Source organism: Rhipicephalus microplus, chromosome 3 (assembly GCF_043290135.1).
Source record: "Rhipicephalus microplus isolate Deutch F79 chromosome 3, USDA_Rmic, whole genome shotgun sequence".
NCBI lineage: Eukaryota > Metazoa > Arthropoda > Arachnida > Ixodida > Ixodidae > Rhipicephalus > Rhipicephalus microplus.
The window spans coordinates 20105735-20112106 of record NC_134702.1 but is presented as its reverse complement, the minus strand read 5'-3'; positions in this window follow the sequence as shown (position 1 = coordinate 20112106).

Here is a 6372-nt window from a genome sequence, read left to right as displayed (position 1 = left end):
GATAGATAGATAGATAGATAGATAGATAGATAGATAGATAGATAGATAGATAGATAGATAGATAGATAGATAGATAGATAGATAGATAGATAGATAGATAGATAGATAGATAGATAGATAGATAGATAGATAATGTCGGAGCTAACACGGGAAAGATCCAGCCCTGACAGCGTTCAGTTTTCGAACTGATTTTTTTTATTATCGCTGCACCCGCCGCGCGGCCCAAATGCCAACTTCTTCTTCCTTGACGAGCGGCGCATTGAGGCGCTACAGGGCTCGCCCCCATAGAGCGAGAGCCGTAGGAATCACCAGAGGAGTCGCATAGTGGACATGTATGCTTGGATGTTGGCATCCAGACTTTAGAGTGAAACCCCGCGGCCGCGAGAGCGGCGATATACGCAGGTTTCAGTCGATCAGCAGCCACGACGTCTTCACGGCCATTGATGTCCACCGTGAACGTCTTAGGTGTACGATGGAGTACGCGGAATGGGCCGTCATAGGCTGATGTTAGTGGTGGCCGTATTTGGTCACGCCGAACGAAGACGTGACTGCAGTCATGCAGATCCTGACTGACGAAGACAGACTGGGGGTGTCGGTCGGCAGTAATCACAGGAGCAAGGTCTCGAAACGTGGTGCGCAGCTCTCGAATGTACGTGGAGGCATCGTGAGTGGAAGGTGCGAAGATGGCTCGAAGAATTCTCCTGGAAGACGCAGGGAAACGCCATAGACTAGTTCGGCTGATGAGCAGCCGAGATCCACTTTCAATGCTGATCGGATTCCCAGAAGTACGAAGGGGACGTGGTCGAGCCAACGTTCCCTTGGCTGGTGAGCAGCGAGGGCAGCTTTCAGTTGTCGATGAAGCCGTTCGACCATGCCATTGGCGGAAGGATGGTAGGCAGTTGTGTGGATGTGTCGAATGCCCAGGATATTGGCAAGTGTGGTGAAAAGGGCCGATTGAAACTGACGACCGCGATCAGTGGTGACGACAGAAGGGCATCCAAAGCGCGACACTCAGCCGTTTGTGAAAGCCTTGGCAACTGCTGGTGCTGTAATGTCGGAAATGGGAAACGCTTCCGGCCATCTGGTGAAGCGATCCACACATGTCAGCAGGTAACAGGCTCCTTGCGATGACGGAAGAGGACCGACGATGTCGAGATGGACGTGAGAAAACCTTGCGTCTGGAGGCCGAAACGGGGATGTTGCCGTGACAGTGTGACGGTGAACTTTAACGCGCTGGCACTTAAGGCAGGTTCGCGCCCAGCGTCGGACATCAGCATTGATGCTTGGCCAAAGGAAACGAGATGTGACTAGCTTCTGCGTCGCACGAATACCAGGATGGCTCATGTTGTGCAATTGATCAAAAATTGCACGACGAAAAGCTGAAGGCACGAAGGGCCGAGGGACACCAGTAGACGTTTCGCACATTATTAATGAGGTTGAAAATGGAAGCGGGCACTCCGTGAACGATAGAGACGTGGATGAAGAGCGAAGACGATGCAGCTCAGGATCGTTGCTTTGGGCAGCTGCTAGCTCTTCCATGTCTAGTGGTGGCTGGGTCGACAAGGCATCGATGCGGGATAGTGCATCAGCAGCAGCATTTTCCGACCCATGTACGTGTCTGAGATCCACAGTGAACTCGGAAATAAAGCATAGTTGACGGATCTCTCGTGCAGTATAATTGCTGTGATTGCGATGGAAGGCAAACGTCAGGGGCTTGTGGTCTATAACGACGTAAAAGTCCCGGCCCTCCAATAAATGATGAAAATGTTTGATGGCGAGGCATACCGCGAGGAGTTCTCGGGCAAATGTACTGTATTTTGCCTCTGGTGGCTTCAGTTTTTGCGAGAAAAACCCAAGGGGCTGCCAACCGGATACGTGCTGCTCGAGAACGGCGCCAACTGCCACGCTTGATGCATCGGTGATGAGACAAATTGGGGCATCAGGGACGGAATGTATCCGCATGGTAGCGTCTGCCAGAGCCTTCTTGGCAGTGCCGAAGGCAGATGCAGCGTCCTTGGGCCACTCCAGTGGCGCAGAGCCGGGTCTTTCTTTTTAGCCAATAGGTCGGTCAAGGGCTTTAGGAATGTGGCGCACTTTGGAAGAAAGCGGCGATGGAAGTTTAGTAGGCCCAGAAATTCTCGGAGTCTCTTCAGTGAATTCGGTGGTGGAAAGTCTTGAATAGCCTTCACTTTGCTGGCGAGTGGTTGGATACCCTTCGGAGTGACAAGGTGGCCTAGGAACTCTATTGTAGCGACGCCGAAGATGCACTTATTGGGATTAATTACGAGGCCGTAATCATCCAGATGGTGGAACAGGGTGCGCAAGTGTGCTTCATGCTCAGGGCCGGATGAGCTTGCTACAAGGAGGTCATCAAGGTTGGCAAATACGAAATCGAGACCGAATGGGGTGGTGATGGCTGTCTTCGGAATGTCGGCGGGTTCTACAGGAATCTGATGGTAAGCCTTCACTAAGTTAATCTTAGAGAAGATTGTGCACTCAGCCAAATTTGATGTGAAATCCTGTATGTGAGAAAGTGGATAGCGGTCTAGTAAGGTGTGGGCATTGAGAGCGCGGTAATCCCCACATGGTCTCCGGTCGCCAGGATCTTTCTTCGGCACCATGTGGAGTGGTGACGCCTAGTTGCTGGAGGAAGGCCGCACAATGCTGAGTTCAAGCATGTGCTCAAACTCACGGCGGGCGATGGCGAGGCGTTCTCCAGATAGTCGACGGGGTCGTGTAAAAACGGGAGGTCCAGCGGTCACAATGTGGTGAGTGATGGAATGCTTCACCGGTGACTCTCTGGTGTGTGGCTTCGTGATGCTGGGAAAGTCGTCGAGTACTTTTGCATACGGTGAAGCAGGTGTGAGAGCTCGCAGTCCCGTTGGCGAGGAAGTACAGAGTACACCGTTGATGGAGAGGCGGGTGTTGAGATCAATGAGGCGATGAGCATGCATGTCCACAGCAAGGTTGAAAAAACTGAGGAAGTCAGCTCCAAGAACAGCTTGCGAGACGTCAGCGAGGATGAAAATCCAGCGGTACGTACGGCGTAGCCCAAGGTCAAGTGTAAGAGAGCGTTGGCCGTATGTGCGAATGGCGGAATTGTTGATCGCTTGGAGTGGGCAGGTCTGTTCGTTGCGACGGCGATCTGCACACGAGGCCGGGATGACGCTAACCTGGGCTCCTGTGTCGACTAGGCAGCAAGCGCCAGTGATCTTATCAGAAACATAGAAAAGGCGGCATGACTTTTGACCAGTACCACTTGCCGCCGTCAGTGGCCGGTCGTCGCATTTCCCGACTAGGAGCACGGGCGAGTGCACTTGCGAGCAGAGGCACCGAATCGGCGGTGGTACCAGCACACGGTTGAGGACGAAACGTCCCGCGGCGCGTCGGGTGGCCGAAGTTCCGGAGAACGTGGGGGCGTCGAGGAGCGACTGTGTATCTGGAACCTTGATGACGGTCGACGATGCGCAGGTACAAAGTCATCGAGGCGCATGACAAGGGCGTCCAAACGGTTCTCGATGCTCGCGAGCGCCGGGTCTGCAGCGGTGGCCGGTGGCGGTGTGGTAACGGCGTTGAGGCTATGTGCCCGCGAGTAGTCCGCCACTCGGTCAGCCATTTCAGCGAGTGTGTCTACTGGGACATCTCCTGCAGCTACGAGGACCGGGACCATGCTCTGCGGTAAGCGCTGGAGGAACAACTCACGTAACAGCTTCTCCTCTTGAGGGGCGGAGGGACCGCCAAGGAGCTGGCGCATGCATCGCAGGAGCTGTGATGGGCGACGGTCACCGAGCTCTGTAGCCGTGATGAGCTGTTGGAGTCTGCTGTGTTCGGACTCAGACTTGCGGGAAATGATAGCTGCCTTCAACGTGTCGTAGGGATGGCTCGGGTGCGGCGACGCTAAATATCAGCTAAGTCGTCGGCTACGTCCGGAGGTAAGCAGGATACCAGATGCCAGTGCCTGGTCTGTTGGCTGGTGATTTGCCGTAGACGGAAGTGCGCCTCGACCTGCAGAAACCATGTGCTGGGGCTGTTGGGCCAAAATGGTGGCAGGTTGACATGTTGAATCTCAGCGATTGCAGCACCGCTAGGTCTGGCGTCTTCTTGGGCGTCAGGACCGGTAGGATTGGTGGCAGAGCCGGCGGGATTCATGCGGGATGATCGGGGCTGTGTGTTCTTTATCGGGTCACCATTAACTGTCGGAGCTAACACGGGAAAGATCCAGCCCTGACAGCGTTCAGTTTTCGAACTGATTTTTTTTATTATCGCGCTGCACCCACCTCGCGGCCCAAATGCCAACTTCTTCTTCCTTGACGAGCGGCGCATTGAGGCGCTACAGATAGATAGATAGATAGATAGATAGATAGATAGATAGATAGATAGATAGATAGATAGATAGATAGATAGATAGATCGATAGATAGATAGATAGATAGATAGATAGATAGATAGATAGATAGATAGATAGATAGATAGATAGATAGATAGATAGATAGATAGATAGATAGATAGATAGATAGATAGATAGATAGATAGATAGATAGATAGATAGATAGATAGATAGATAGATAGATAGATAGATAGATAGATAGATAGATAGATAGATAGATAGATAGATAGATAGATAGATAGATAGATAGATACCCTGCCCGATGCACTTTTCACATACGCATATTGGCATGGAAGTGCTTTGAAGGACGTGCGCTAAATTAAAACGGTAGTTTACATACCCCTCATCGAAATACCTTGTTTTCTTTGCGACGTGTGCTACAAACCTTGTGCAGTCATAAACCTTAAGAGTGCGAAAATGACACATGAATGACACGAGAAAATGAACTCGTATTGGCTGCACATCGTTTCTTTCTTCCTTTTTCAGAATCCTGGCTCCCGTTCAACAATGTTGAGACGCTTCGCCAACGAAGTATATTGTTGCACTGCGTTATTAGCCAGCAATAGTCCAATCATCGGCTCATATCTCAACACACTTTCTTTATCAACGAGGCTGTTATAGTCGAAGCTTCAATCCGAGGTCGGCGTTGAACTGACCTTTAGATTTCCCGTGAGGTCACCAACGTGGTTCATGGATTTCAAATTTCTTTTTTTTTCTCGTATTTTGAGTACATTCGGGCAGCAAAATTCACCGAAACGTGATATGTTAAGTCTCTTTAAGAATACAATGTTCTACTTCTTTAACGAAAAAAAGATTGCGTGGATCCGAGCAGAATACGTAAATATCTATGGCTTGATCTCGCGTAAATTGGGATTCGCCAGCCGTATTTTCTTTTTGCGTGTTTTATCCCATACGCGTCGTGTTTTTGGCGACATGAAAAAGTCACTTACTAATACGAGAAAAGTATGCTCTCTTTAGTGTATACGTTTCTCTTACGGACGATGGTCTGATAACTTAGAAGTGTGGCAGTTTGGGCTAGTTGGTATGACATGACGATAGCTATATAGCACGAGAACAGAACGACATTCTTGTCCTTCTTGTCTCTTTGTCGTCGTTCTGTTCTCGCGCTATATATCTATCGTCAGGGTGGTCTGATGCGTAGGCAGAAATATTTTTCGAGAGACGATTCAACTTCGCTTCACACATGTTCGCGGGTGTGTTCGGTGCATGTGCGTGCATGTACATACTCGCGATGATTTAAAATATCGCGGATCGACGTCCTCTCCCTTGCCACCCTTCTGCTGGCCGCGCCCATGGTCCGCTCAAGCACATGGCGTTTGCGCGGAGAGTGGTGAGACCACGTGTATTACTTAAGTTGACTAGAAAACTGAAAGGGGGGGAGGGTGGCGTGAAGTTCGCGCTGAGGGAAAAGTCGAGACGTGGTTCTTGTTGACAGACTATACGTGTTGCACGAATGGTGTGTTATATCCCTCTCGGTGGTGGCGACTATAGAAAGCTGCAGTATATGGCGAAGTAGTTGTTCTTATTACGGCAGAGCTGCTATGCTGGAGACGGCGCGTGTAGTATATAGGTAGAAAATGATCACCATCATGGGCCCGCACGCACTCAATCACCGCCCAAGCACTTGGTACGGATGGTTAACAAGAGAAGTTTGAACGTGCGGCCTTTTATCTGTATTCGTCGCCCATGTGTTCTCTCGGTAATCTTTAGTAGAACAAGGTTGTGAAGAATTGTGGGATTTGCCCGATTTCTGTGGCACATGAACGCTGTATGTGTGTCGCAGAAGAGCTGTTAGAATAAAGCGAGAGAGAAAGATGGGGCGTCATTTTAGAGAAAGGCAGAGAGGTCAGCCTAAACGATAGTACGCTCTTACCCTTTATATATATATATATGGTAAAAGTGGACGAAAAAGGTAATCAATCGCAATGGTCAGTTATGTCCGTATATACAGTCCCGTCATGTTGA